The sequence below is a fragment of the Taudactylus pleione genome, unplaced genomic scaffold (genome assembly GCF_031769625.1).
Source record: "Taudactylus pleione unplaced genomic scaffold, aTauple2 ptg000333l, whole genome shotgun sequence".
In the NCBI taxonomy this organism is placed as follows: Eukaryota; Metazoa; Chordata; class Amphibia; order Anura; family Myobatrachidae; genus Taudactylus; species Taudactylus pleione.
The window spans coordinates 2,897,594-2,913,476 of NW_028284734.1; the positions used below are offsets into that span (position 1 = coordinate 2,897,594).

The 15,883-nt window shown below is 44.4% G+C and overlaps 1 protein-coding gene across 1 annotated transcript in view; it reads left to right on the top strand.

The window, feature by feature from the left end:
• The window catches only part of ANKRD31 (ankyrin repeat domain 31), a 261,093-nt gene that overhangs the window by 84,436 nt on the left and 160,774 nt on the right, over positions 1–15,883 (top strand). The window lies entirely within an intron of this gene.

Sequence of the window (15,883 nt, forward strand, 5' to 3'; positions counted from 1 at the left end):
CTAACTGTGAAAACCTATAAACAACCCGCAATATAAGCAAACCACTTACAAACCCAGTAACTTTTTTTTTTTTTTTTTAAAGTGCTTCCACTGAGACTCAAAACCTTAAATGTCTAGTGTCATATGCGGACCATTTCCCACTACGACTACAAAACCTACCAAACAACCATAACCTGCTATCGTTACTATCTCATACTCCCAACAGACAAAAACTACAATCATTTCATGTGCAACTGGAATCCCCAAAACACGGAAAAAGGTGACTGTGCAAAAAAGAGGAGATCCGAACAGACGTCACTCCTTCCTGCACCAAGAGAGATCAGTACAGATGATGTGCTACACCGACCTGTTCAGTGCCGGCATGAACACACGAAAGAAAGAGAAAATGGATTTCTCGAAATAGGTGCCGGAAACTACACCACCCGAAGGCAAACATTTATTTGCTAATTCACCTGAACACCACTGAAACCCCATGCTTTGCCTGGCCTATGAGTGCAAGACAACAAACGAAAAAAAACCGACACAGAATAAGCGAAACCAGAAAGTCAACATAACCAAAACTGCGAACTAAAACCCAAAAACTCATCAAAATGTGGAAACTGCTATGGGGGACCTACGGGGATGCTATACCAATGTACAATGAAAACGAATGAAGAAACCCTACAACCACAACAAAAATCTACCTACCAAGTTAGCTATAACCACAGAGAAAATACAGCCAAACAAAATTGGCGACTGAGCCTAACTAGCTCCCTTGGAGCTAACCCCTAAATCCGAAGGTAAACCCCCTTATACACGTCGTCCAACCTTGGACAGGAGCCAACCCCCGCAGGTGCGGCATGAGGGAAACGACCGCCCAACCTACAAAGCATCGGGGATAATAACTGGTGAAACATATGCCTATAAACCAGGGTTACCCACGACTTGAAGAGGTAATGCGGGGCGGCCCTGTGACCAAGGACGGTCGATGTTGCTACGAGACCTATAAACAAAAGGCATAAACACCCTACCGTAATGGTTCCACCCGCATTGGGCATAAAAATCACCCCAAGCCAAATTTCTGAACTAGACAAACATGTAACACAGATGTATTAATAAAACTACCTGTGCTACGCAATCTGCTCGCCAAATAGCCCATGGCTAAGCGGAGCATGCCCTACAACCAATTTATTATATTCACAAAAATTGCGACACTCGCCTATGTAGGCTGATTCCACCCTATGACATCCCAAAATTGAACAAGAAACATCAGCAAATTACTTCTGCGAATCCTTATTCGCTGAAGTAATGTACAGTGTCCTTGCTTCCTAACCAGTATCGCCTGAGCCCCTGTCTAACCGCTGCGCAACCCTCCTTTCAATCTTACGCGGGCGACAGGGGTGTAGACAGGGAGGGTACATGGGGCCAACAGGGGTGGAAGGATGATGGATAAAGAGGAAGATGGGGTACAGGAAGCAGAGCCATAGAAGAGAGGCAGGGAGCCATAGAGAAAATATTAAAAATATTATAAGGAGGCATGGATGAAGGTGCACAGAAAGATAGCCAGAGGAGGAAGGGGAAGCAGATAATAAGAAAAAGGGGGGGGAGCACAGAAAGGGTAACAATGAACCTAAGGCCGGGGGTGGGGGGATGAGGGAGCTGTAAAAAGATGAAAGGAGGTGTGGGGGAGAGAGGGAGGAGGGCTGGAGGGGGTAGCAGGGGATAAGAAAAGGGAAAAAAAAAAAAAAAAGGCTGGGGCCAGGCTGAGGGCAGCTAAAGCTACAGCGCAGCTCAGAAAAAAGCTTAAGGCTGAATGTTGGGCTGAGATCCCGCCACAAAGGTGGGACTCAAAATGGCCGCCATGAAGAGACGCCTGTGATGCCGGGGACTGGGCACCGGCGGGAGACGCGGGAGCGTTCACCCCTGCCGGTGGAGGAGGTGAAGTGGAGGTTGGAGGGCATACACAGGAGCGCCAGCAGGAGGCGCAGAAGCGGGAGCTCCCGCTGGCGCAGAGAGGCGCTTGTGCTGCCGGGACTGGGCACCGGCGGGAGGCGCGGGAGCACTCATCCCCGCCGGTGGGGAAGGTGAAGGGGGGGGCTAGAGGGCAGCAAAGGAATGCCAGCGGGAGACGTGGAAGCGAGAGCTCCCGCTGACGCAGAGAGGTGCTTGTGCTGACGCAGGATGAGCAGGGGACCTGCAGTCACGGGGGAGCCCAAGCAAGTGGAGGTGGAGGGGGGATGCCTCGTGCAGGGGCAGCGCGGTGCTTATGTGATGAATAAGCCCAGATGCAGAGGCGGAGGGGGGCAGGATGGTATGGACAAGCTATATATGGAAAGGAGGCGGGGGGGGGGCAGGATGGCATGTACAGGGTATCTATGTAAAGGATGGAACCAGTGGGAAGATATACAAGGGGGGATGCAAGGCATTAAACTGGGAATGAAAAGATGGTAGGAATATACAGAAAAAGGGGGAAACTACAAGCCAATATATACTGATCATATGACCACTCCCTCAAGCAATATCATTGGCTCACCCAACCAGCTGACCAGACAGCCTTATAATCTGCGCAGCAACAAGGCTGTCAGCAGCAGCCATACAGCAAAAAACATAGTATTCTTAGTCATTCAGATTCTCATGCTTATCCAGCCTTCGCATACTACTCTCATAACATAATATCAGACTATTATTATTTGCAAGTATTTCAGCATAAACTTTACTATCATTGGATCACATGAGAAAAGTCTTTTTAAAATGTATTTCACCATCTGTTTAAACATTTTCAAGTTCTGTTCAACTCAAACTGTTTATTTGTGTGTGTATGTTAATTTTTCAGGTTGATTTATATAATGTAAATTGCTGTTTAGGTCTAGTTTATGTGATCCTGTAAAATAACAGCTACTTTATGTAGATTTTACACATCCAGTTTTTGCAGCTAGATGGCAGCACTGGTCTGTAATAAATGTGTCTAGTGTACAGGAAAAGCAGGGTTCCTTTATAATCCTTTTACAGTTGTGTGCTCATGAATCTTACTGGGCTCTGAGTGTGTCTCCCACTTTAGACAATAACTACAGTATCCTTTAGATGCAGCGCCACCTTTTTACAGATAACCACACATGCAAAGCAAACTGCGCTGTGATAAAGAATAACCTCAAAAAACATTTGTTGGTGCTTTCATGGAGAAAGCTCAATAACACAAATGACTCTCAATGCCTATAAGATTGTGCTGATCTACACCTAGGAATTGATGTAGGTGCATCAATATGTCTGGTATTGGATTAATTATTTGCAGCTGTCTTTGAATCACTGCAATCAATAACTGAATCAGAAAGAAAGGTGAAATGTGCAGTATCCTATAGCTTTCATCTGTCTAGTGCAAAGTAGCCAATGAATGTAAATGTTTGATTAGCTCCAACCATATATTACACATTTGCTTTTTTTCGTACTGTTTAACATAATAACATTTACGGGCAGATTGAATTACTGTAGGTGAAAGGTTCAGTTGGAAATATTTTACAAGTTTCCAAAGCCTGTACAATAACGTTTAATGTGTACAAGGATCGTAAGCATTCTAACCCTCCCTCTGTCCCTACCCTAACCCTCCCTCTCCGGTGCCTAAACCCCATCCTCCCCCCCTAGTGCCTAAACATAACCTCACCCTCCATGCACTCTAAACCTAACCCTCCCCCATTAGTGCCTAATCCTAACCCTTCCCCTAGTGCCTAACCCCACCTTTGGGATTCCGGCGGTCGGGATGCCGGCGCTGGTATTCTGACTAGTGTCGGGATTCCGGCGTCGGCATTCTGACCTCCGGAATCGCAGCAGTCGGGATATTGACCGCATCCCGTGTTATCGCTATAAGGATCTTATGTGAACCCAACTCCAGAGAATGCTTCCAAAAGTTACAGAGTACTACACACATGGAGGCTTATGTAGTAGAGTCGGATGCATTTTATGTGAAGAGCACAGAAATGCCCCCTATAAAAAAATACATTTTACATACTATGCTAACTCGGATGCATCTCTAGAAGTGTCCAGCTCTTCAAGGATAGCATGTGCTAGGTTTACACCAAGGAGATAACGATAGTATATGTACCAAGTGTACACTAGGATACAAAGCCAGCCCTAGCCAATTTGATGCTCTAGGCAAGATTTTGGCCTATGGCCCTAGCAGATAATCCCACCTTCAATCTTATACTGGGTACATACTAGCCAATATTTTGAATGATTTGGCCGAATCCGACGCATCGAAGTGACAAATCGTTCAAATCGTGTAGTGTGTACTAGGGGTGTGCACCGGCCACTTTTCGTGTTTTGGTTTTGGATCTGGATCTTTCTTCGTGTTTTGGATCTGGATTGGTTTTGCCAAAACCACCCTTCCGTGTTTTGGGTTCTGGGTTTTGTGTTTTGGATCTGTATTTTTTTGAAAAAAAGCATAAAAACAGCTTAAATCACAGAATTTGTGGGTTTTTCTGCTCCTATGCAATTATTAACCTCAATAACCTTCATTTCCACTCATTTCCAGTCTATTCTGAACACCTCACACCTCACTCTATTGTTTTTATGGCCAAAAGATTGCACCGAGGTAGCTGGATGACTATGCTAAGCGACACGAGTGGGCGGCACAAACACGTGGCCCATCTAGGAGTGACACTGCAGTGGCAGACAGGATGGCAGTTTGAAAAACTAGGCCGCAAACAGTACATACTGTTGTATAAATAGGACATGCACACTTTAATAAACCAATCATTTCAGCGCCAGGGTCTGCCACATGACTGTGGCTGAAATGATTGGTTCGTTTGGGCCCCCACAAAACAAGCTGGCAATTAATGTGTCCCTGCACAAACTGGCTCTACGGAGGCAAGATGTCGTCCTCATCCTCCTCATCCACCGATTCCTTGGATAAAACAGGAAAAAGGGATTTAGGTGTCCCTGGACTGCTTACGGTCTTAGCCAAAGTTTCTGAACTTGACAGTAACTTTTTATGAACGCGCTGCAGGTGCCGTATAAGGGAGGATGTTCCTAGGTGGCTAACGTCCCTACCCCTACTTATTTCACCTTTACATATGGTACATATGGCAAGACAGTTGTTGTCCGGATTTGGATAGAAATATTGCCAGACCAAAGAGGTGGAATGTTTGGTCTTCTGCCCAGGCATGACCGTGATGGGCTTTTTCATCCCACGGACAACAACTGTCTCCCCCGAAGCCTGATTTAAACAAACCACATCACCATCAGAATCCTCCTCGCCAACTTCCTCCTCAGTGCCAGCTACACCAGTATCCTCATCCTGTTGTACTTCAACAGTGACATCTTCAATTTGCATATCAGCAAGTGGACTGTGGGTGCTCCTTTCAGCACTTGCAGGGGGCGTGCAAATGGTGGAAAGAGCCACCTCTTCCCGTCCAGTGCTGGGAAGGTCAGGCATCGCAACCGCCACCACACTTGGACTCTCCTTGGGGATTTGTGATATCTTCTTAGAACGCACAGTTCTTCGCTGTGCTTTTGCCAGCTTAACTCGTTTGATTTTTTTAGCGGGAGGAGGGCTTCCATCGTCATGTGAAGCTGGACCACTAGTCATGAACATAGGGAAAGTCCTTAGCCGTTCCTTGCCACTCCGTGTCGTAAATGGCATATTGGCAAGTTTACGTTTCTCTTCAGATGATTTAAATGTTTTTTTCAAGGTCATTTTCCTGAACTTTGTCATTTGGGATTGTATGTGGCTTCTACTATGACATTGGGCATCGGCCCTGGCAGACGAAGTTGATGGCATGTTATCGTCTATGTCATGACTAGTGGCAGCAGCTTCAGCACTAGGAGGAAGTGGTTCTTGATCTTTCCCTATTTTATTTTTATCGGAGAAAGTTTGGTCCTCCATTTATGTTATATTGTTATATACGTGCGGCTAAGGGGCACACAAACACTGAAAATAATTTTTTATTTTTGTTGGAGACTAGTGCACTTTGTGGGTTACACCACCCTTTAAGAAATGAGCCAGCCGGCACTTTACTTATGGGACACAGGCGCACGCTTGGCGCTGCTCCTTTGTTGATGCACGTGCAGCCACAGTGCACACAATTCACAAACACAGAATTTTTTATTTTATTTTGTTAGCGGTCAATGAAGCCGGCCCTTTATTTATGGGACACAGGCGCACGCTTGGCACTACTTTGTTGATGCACGTGCGGCTACTGCGCACACAATTCACAAACACAAAAAAATATATTTTTTTATTTTGTTTGGAGTGTACTTTGGGGGTTACAGCACCCTTTAACGGACAAGCCAGCCGGCCCTTTACTTATGACACAGGCGCACGCTTGGCACTACTTAGTTGATGCACGTGCGGTTACTGCGCACACAATTCACAAACACAGAAAATATTTTTTTATTTTGTTTGGAGTGTACTTTGGGGGTTACAGCACCCTTTAGCGGTCAATCCAGCCGGCCCTTTATTTATGGGACACAGGCACACGCTTGGCACTACTTTGTTGATACACGTGCGGCTACTGCGCACACAATTCACAAACACAGAAAATATTTTTTTATTTTGTTTGAAGTGTACTTTGGGGGTTACAGCACCCTTTAACGGACAAGCCAGCCGGCCCTTTACTTATGACACAGGCGCACGCTTGGCACTACTTAGTTGATGCACGTGCGGTTACTGCGCACACAATTCACAAACAAAAAAATATATTTTTTTATTTTGTTTGGAGTGCCCTTTGGGGGTTACAGCACCCTTTAGCGGTCAATCCAACTGGCCGTTTACTTATGGGACACAGGCGCACGCTTGGCACTACTTTGTTGATGCACGTGCAGCTACTGCGCACACAATTCACAAACACAAAAAAATATATTTTTTTATTTTGTTTGGAGTGCCCTTTGGGGGTTACAGCACCCTTTAATGGACAAGCCAGCCGGCCTTTTACTTATGGGACACAGGCGCACGCTTGGCGCTGCTCCTTCGTTGATGCACGTGCAGCCACAGTGCACACAATTCACAAACACAGAATAAATATTATTTTTTTTAGCACTTGGGGGGAGCACCCCTGACGGACAGAGCACCCCCTGGACAACACTACAGCACCCCTTTAGGACTGGGACACTGCACAGGACTTTGGAGTGGACACAGCCCCTATGGACAACTGACTGCACAACACAGTCCAGCCAGCCCCTATGGACTTTGAAGTAGTGGACACAGCCCCTATGGACAACAGCAGCGCAGCACAGCACAACACTGCACTACACTACAACACTACACTGCCCAGCCAGCCCTAACTCCCACCCTCCCTCTTCACTGTACACAGCCGAGTGAGAAAATGGCGCCGACGCGGGTACCTTATATAGGATCCAAAACCCGCGAGACCCGGAAGGCGGGATGATGACGTTTTGCCTCGATTTCAGATCCGAGTCAGGCGGGAAAAGTCGAGCCTGCCTCGGATCGGGGGGGTTCGGATTTCAGAAATCCGAACCCGTTCACCCCTAGTGTGTACCCACTATCATGATCTGATGCGCTCTCCCGCCGGTCATCCGTCGAATGCTCAGAACTTTTGTACATGCAGCATAGCCCCCGCTACCCCCCCCCGCCGTCGCTCCGTCGCTGCCAGCATCGGCAAGTTTGTATACATTTGCCGGTCGTCAATACATTTACATGATGTATTGACGCCTGTGTTATGGTTCCTTGTCAAGTCCGTAGAGTGACACTGCCCTGCTTCTCTATTCATCCCTCACTGTGAGCACCACGGCCAGTTACCTGTGAACAGGAGTGCCTGCAACTACGGAACTGTATGTGTACATATATATATATATATATATATATATATATAGTCAAAAATCCACTGCACTCGCCACTCCTAGATTTGGGGTGCAGACCTGCACTCGCCATTCCCAGGACTGGGGTGCAAGTGGCCTGTGACCACATTGCTTAAATAAATAAAATCAGAAAACCCAGCACTCACCATGTTTAAACACTCACAATGATGTATAAGTAATGGGGATTTGGTTCATGCTACCAGGTTTCCATCAGTGTGACGGATAGTGTAGGACCTGCAGAAAGTGGGGTCCCGTGATGTGGGCTGCGGGCTTAAATGCATTGATCAATCCATGAACCAAATCCCCATTATTTATTTATACATCATTGTGAGTGTTTAAACATGGTGAGTGCTGTGTTTTCTGATTTTATTTATTTAAGCAATGTGGTCACAGGCCACTTGCACCCCAGTCCTGGGAATGCCGAGTGCAGGTCTGCACCCCAAATCTAGGAGTGGCGAGTGCAGTGGATTTTTGACTTTGTTTATGCGGTTAATTTTTATTAACCATTTGTGATCATAGCTTTCCCATGCACCCTATGTGCAGGCTCGTTTATATTAACCTGTGTCAGCTGTCTTTTTGGTAGTGTGATAGAAGCTATGTCAGGTGACTGCCTTACCTTTAAAAGCCATTAGCTGGCAGGTGAGCTTTAAACCAGGTAACATTTTTTCAGTCTAAACTATGTGATAGCAGCTACCAGGTTTCCATCAGTGTGACGGATAGTGTAGGACCTGCAGAAAGTGGGGTCCTGTGATGTGGGCTGCGGGCTTAAATGCATTGATCAATCCATGAACCAAATCCCCATTATTTATTTATACATCATTGTGAGTGTTTAAACATGGTGAGTGCTGGGTTTTCTGAATATATATATATATATATATATATAATTTTATATATATATATATATATATTACACATGCCCAGTCCCAGGCCACCATCATTCCAGCAGTAAAGCCAGGAACTGCACAGTCACTCACTCAGCACCCCAAGGAAACAGCACCTCTCAGACTCAGTAACCAGGATTTACGAAGCAGCAGCTTCTGTAAGCCGCTGAGTCCCGGCGGCTTGCTGTTGAATATTTAAAACGGCACTCGGCTTCAGTGTAAAGCACGCCGGGCTTTACACTGACTCAGAGTGCCGTTTTAAATATTCACCTGAAACCCGCTGGGAAGCAGCCGCTGCTTCGTAAATCCTGGCCAGTGAGTCAGATGATGATCCATCTAGGAAACACAGCACACTTCTCTGACACTGCCCCAGTGCCCATCAGCACCTATTCTAGAGTCGGTCTCACTCAGTCAAATCAAGCAGTGAGAAGCACAGCCAGCACTCCTCTCTGCCCAGTGCCCGCTGCCCCTCTCTCCCAGTTAACTTAAATAGAGATTTTTTTCTGGTGGTCTCATGTCTGACTGCCTCTTCTGACTTCAGCCAGCCTGGACTGGAAGTCGCCTGGACCGTTCTGGGCTGTGCTGCAGACAGTGCCAGCAGGACTGCCATCAGAAATTGTTGGGCCTGGGACTGAAAATATAGACAGGGCCCCTGGGCCCCCTTCTCCTGCTACGTCTCATTAATCATCACTTATCTTATCGCCTTGAAGAATGCTCCTTTCTTCTGGCTTCTTCTCCTCCAGGTCTGGCTGACTCTGCTCCTCACGTGCCGCAGCTCCTCTGACCTCCTCCTTCCAGCCACGCGCCGACTCCAAAGGAAAAAAAATAATTATTGAACAATAGCAGGGGCAAACTATGGATTTTCTGGGGGAGGTTTTTTTTTTCTAATATATATATGTATATATATATATATATGTATATATATATATATATATATATATATACATACACACACACACAGATATAGAAAAGGATGGCACTCACCAGTAGAATTTGCAGCTTATTTAATATGTCAAAAAATAGACAGTAGGCTTACATACAGGTGACGTTTCGGTCCCCAAATGGACCTTTCTCAAGCAATCAGGCCTTGAATTTCACATAGATAACAAGGTACAGTTCCCGTGAATAGAAGTCCTACTTACCTGACACAGACCAAGCTCTTAAATGCTGTCCTCATGGCGCAGGAGGGCGGATATGAACCTCATCTTTAACTTATCAGACTATCAGTTATCTAAAGCAGATATCATTGTTGGCCTTAGGCTTGAGCTTCGTTCCAACTCTACGTCATGACCCATTTTGATTTTCAGGTGGATCATTTTAGATTTGGCAGGAAGATCCGCCTGAATTAATTTTTTTCAGACCGCTCCTCGTTAGAGAATTTAGATGTATTACCTTTCAAAAAACCTGGTAACTTTGACCCACAGTCGACGAATGCGTCTATTAAGACCTTTCTGAGGATCACGGAGAATGATATTATGAGGAATGATCAGAAACCCACATACGATAATCTTAATAAGGAACAGCGTCTTGCTCTTAGATCACTGATGAATAATCGAAACCTGGTGATTCGCCCTGCAGACAAGGGTGGGGCAGTGGTGGGTAGACTATGACAGAGAGATTCAACGTCAGTTGATGGACACCACTACATACACCCTTTGCCCAGATAATCCTATGTATATTATTAAGAGGAAAGTTGACCTAACCATCCAGAGAACTATACAACAGGGCTGGATTGATGAATTGGTCAGTCATTTTTTGAAGGTTGAGCACCCTAAGTGCCCTATACTATACGCCCTACCTAAGGTCCATAAAACCTTAAAGGACCCTCCAGGGCGGCCAATCATATCGGCTGAGGGTTCTATACTCCAGCCATTAGCCCAGTTTGTAGATAGCTTCTTACAGCCTATAGTACAGAAGCGCCGGAGTTATCTTAAAGACACTGGTAATTATTTGTCCAAGATTAAAATGATTGATTATGTAGGGGAGGACACCTGGTTAGCTACAATAGATGTGGCCTCCTTGTACACGGTCCTACCACATGAGGATGGGATGACAGCAGTGCGTGAAGCACTATGGATCTGGATACACTTAACCACCTGTTGAATTCTTGCTGGAATTGCTGGAGTTGGTTTTGGTAGAGAACCATTTTTTGTATGGTAAGAAATACTACATACAATGTTCGGGTACAGCGATGAGTAGTAACCTGGCACCTGCTTATGCAAATTTATATATGCATAGGTACGAGTGTAGTAACATCCTACCCAAGTTTGGCCATGCGATCTTGCAATACTGTCGTTTTATTGATGATATTTTTGTGGTATGGGGTGACACAGAGGAGAGATTTTGGAAGATGATAGATGAACTCAATGTGCTACCAAGCCCGATAAAATTTACTGCTAATATTAATAAAGAGCGTATCGATTTTTTGGACGTGACTGTCTATAAGAAAAATGGCAAATTATGTACAACATTATTTAGGAAGATGACGGATCGCAATACGTTACTTTATGCCACAAGCCAGCACCCACCCAGATTGAAGGAGAGTCTGCCTAACTCACAGTTTTTAAGAGTTCTGAGATTGAATTCGGAGGAAGAGATCGCTGAACAACAGATTCTGGATATGAATGCACGTTTCATTGAACGCGGGTATACGCGCTCTACTGTTGAGAGGTGATTGCTTAAAGCGCGATCTAAACTAATTAGTATACCTAAAATTGATGTGGCCTCTAGCCCTAAAAGGATGATCTATGCCAGCAGATATGATAATAAAGCAAGCCAGATCAATAAATCTTTTAGACGAAACTGGTCTATACCGGCAACAGACCCTGTGCTAAAAAAGAATATGCAGCATCCACCAATTATGGCTTACAGGCGAGGCCCCAATTTAAAACAACTTTTGATGCGACCATTAAGCCAACCTGATGATGGACATAGTGACAATTGGCTGAAGTTGACAAGGAAGGGATGCTTCAGGTGTCCAAATTGTGTGACCTGTCGCTCGCTATTGACAGGTCCGACATTTCCACACCCTCATAGTGGTAAACCGATGAGGATTGTGCACAATCTTTACTGTACATTGGACTATGTCATTTATATGATTATATGTCCATGCGGACTGGTGTATGTGGGCCTCATGACCCGGAACTTTAGAGAGCGTATGGCAAACCATAGAAGCTCGATACTTGCCGCCATTGCCTCAGGTTCATCGGATAAACCAGTAGCCAGACATTGGCAGAGAAGTAACCACCAGCTATCATCTCTGAGATGTAGATTGATTGATTGGGTTCCGCCACATCCAAGAGGTGGTAATCGTGAATTAATGCTACATAAACTTGAGGCACGTTGGATACATAGACTGGGTACGATTTCCCCGAAGGGGTTAAATGAACACAATACACTTCGTGCTCTTTTGCCAAACTGATTTGTGGCTATATCTAGATTTTCTGATAAGCCATTTTTTACCTATAAATAATTGTTCGGGTTAATACAGTACTCCACTGGTATATATACTGAGGTTTGTTCCTCGGTATAGTGTTATTTTTAACACACTGTTTTTATTGCTAATTTTGTATATTGTAGATGTATTTTTGTCAGCTGCATTAATTGAGTTGTTATATTTTGTGTCACTTTTTGTATGGATATTGATATGTAGTAGAGATGGTTAAATAAGGGTACTGACACTCACTAATCTCTGGGACTGCTGTTTCCTCTAGGGCCTTTATTAGTGATTATACTTTTGACTAAGTCCTATAAATTTGTTCTATTTAATATAAATACTAGTTCTGACGATTGAAGGCATTTTAGTGTATATTGTGCATATGCCCTGACTTTTACCCATACATGAGCGGGCTTATGTGATAGCTTGTCTTTAAAGACATGAGTCTGGTGATGATACTTAGATATTCACCGCTGTTTGCACGGCGGACATCACGTGATCGGAAGTGATGGAACTTCCGGGTGATGCGTTCCAGCGTGTGGAACGCACGCGGCCTGCAAGCGGGATACGTCGCCATGAGGACAGCATTTAAGAGCTTGGTCTGTGTCAGGTAAGTAGGACTTCTATTCACGGGGAACTGTACCTTGTTATCTATGTGAAATTCAAGGCTTGATTGCTTGAGAAAGGTCCATTTGGGGACCGAAACGTCGCCTGTATGTAAGCCTACTGTCTATTTTTTGACATATTAAATAAGCTGCAAATTCTATTGGTGAGTGCCATCCTTTTCTACATCTATCTGCGCTGGTGAACCTTGGATTTAGGGGATACAGCTGATGTGCACCCCACCGATGTGCAATATTAATTGATGTGAGTGCTAAAGTGTGGAGTTATATATATCCACACACACACATATATATATATATATTATACAGTATATAGCAAACATGTATATATTATATATAACACACATATATACACATTAAAGGGTTGGGTATGAAATCTCGGCTGTCGGGATGTTGCTGGTCGTAATACAGACAGCGGCATCCCGACAGCCTGAATACTGACACCAATAGGACGCTATAGTAAGTAGTTTTCTAACCCCTACCCTAAACCTAACCCACCCTCCGCGATGCCTAAACCTAACCCTAAACCTAACTCTCCCCGGTGCCTAATCCTCCCACTAATGCCTATCCCTAACCCCGCTAGCTAACGCTACCGTCCCCCTGCACCCCGATACTTACCTTCTGGATGCCGACGGTCTGGGTACTGGTGCCGGGATCCCAACCTGTCGGGATTTCGGCGACGGTATTAAGACCATCGGCATCCCGCACTCCGGGATGCCGACTACATCCCCACATTAACACATACAGTCAGGTGCATAAATATTGGGACATTGACAGAATTTTCATATTTTGACCTCTATTCACCACCACAATAGCTTTGAAATGAAACAAACAAGATGTGCTTTAACTGCAGACTTTCAGATTTAATTTGAGGGTAATTACATCCACATCAGGTGAATGGTGTAGGAATTACAACAGTTTCTATATGTGCCTCCCACTTTTTAAGGGGCCAAAAGTAATGGGACTATCAACTCAAAAACTATTTCATGGACAGGTGTGGGCTATTCCCTCGTTATTTCATTATCAATTAAGCAGGTAAAAGGTCTGGAGTTGATTCTAGGTGTGACATTTGCATTTGGAATCAGTTGCTGTCGACTCTCAATATGAGATCCAAAGAGCTGTCACTATCAGTGAAGCAAGCCATCATTAGGCTGAAAAATCAAAATAAACCCATCAGAGAGATAGCAAAAACATTAGGTGTGGCCAAATCAACTGTTTGGAACATTCTTAAAAAGAAAGAACGCATCGGAGAGCTCAGCAACACCAAAAGACCCGGAAGACCACGGAAAACAACTGTGGTGGATGACAGAAGAATTATTTCCCTGGTGAAGAAAAACCCCTTCACAACAGTTGGCCAAATCAAGAACACTCTCCAGGAGGTAGGTGTATATGTGTCAAAGTCAACAATCAAGAGAAGACTTCACAATAGTGAATATAGAGGGTTCACCACAAGATGTACACCATTGGTGAGCCTCAAAAACAGGAAGACCAGATTAGAGTTTGCCAAACAACATCTAAAAAAGCCATTACAGTTCTGGAACAACATCCTATGGACAGATGAGACAAAGATCAACTCGTACCAGAGTGATGGGAAGAGAAGAGTATGGAGAAGGAAAGGAACTGCTCATGATCCAAAACATACCACCTCATCAGTGAAGCATGGTGGTGGTAGTGTCATGGCGTGGGCATGTATGGCTGCCAATGGAACTGGTTCCCTTGTATTTATTGATGATGTGACTGCTGACAAAAGCAGCAGAATGAATTCTGAAGTGTTTCGGGCAATATTATATGCTCATATTCAGTCAAATGCTTCAGAACTCATTGGACGGCGCTTCACAGTGCAGATGGACAATGACCCGAAGCATACTGCAAAAGCAACCAAAGAGTTTTTTAAGGCTAAAAAGTGGAATGTTATACAATGGCCAAGTCAATCCCCTGACCTGAATCCGATTGAGCATGCATTTCACTTGATGAAGACAAAACTGAAGGGAAAATGCCCCAAGAACAAGCAGGAACTGAAGACATTTGCAGTAGAGGTCTGGCAGAGCATCACCAGGTATGAAACCCAGTGTCTGGTGATGTCTATGCGTTCCAGACTTCAGGCTGTAATTGCTTGCAAAGGATTTGCAACAAAGTATTAAAAAATGAAAGTTATGGTGCATACACACGATCAGATTTTTCCTTCAGATATGAACGATAACGATTTAAAAATCGTTCAGTCGTTCATATCTGAAGGAAAATCGTTCATATCTGACATGCCTGAACGATGGACGATCAACGATGCGCGTTTCCGATGGTCAGATAACGATTTCTGACATCTGATGGGTTGCAGTCAGACTTGGACGATTCCATTCATTTTAATGCAGTCAAAAATCGTTCAATCGTTCAAATCGTTCAAAACTTTGGTAAAATCGTTCAAATCGTTCAATCGTTCATCTGACAAATCTGACAAGTCTGACAAATCTGACCGTGTGTACGCTCCATTAGATTTAGTATTGTTTAGTTTGTACATTACTTTTGGCCCCTTAAAAAGTGGGAGGCACATATAGAAACCATTGTAATTCCTATACCGTTCACCTGATTTGGATGTAATTACCCTCAAATTAAATCTGAAAGTCTGCAGTTAAAGCACATCTTGTTTGTTTCATTTCAAAGCCATTGTGGTGGTGAATAGAGGCCAAAATATGAAAATTCTGTCAATGTCCCAATATTTATGCACCTGACTGTACATACAGACTAACACATATACAGTATACACACTACCACATACTGTATATACACACTAACATACATACACATATATACACACACTAGCACATACATACACATATATGCACACTAGCAGATGCATACACACTAAAACATGCATACACATATACACTAACATGCATACACATATATACATACTAACATACATACACATATAGTCTAGGACATACACACTTACACATACACACCAACACATTTGTACACACTAGCACATACACACTAACACATGTATACACATGCTAAAACACAATCACATACATACTTATCACTTACACTGAAGCAACAGCAGCTTGGTAATGGGGGCGGGCACCTTGCATCATTAGGCTCCTCCCCTCCTCGATGCAGCGATTTGCGGGGCATACATGGGCGGGGATTGTAGTATTGGCTCC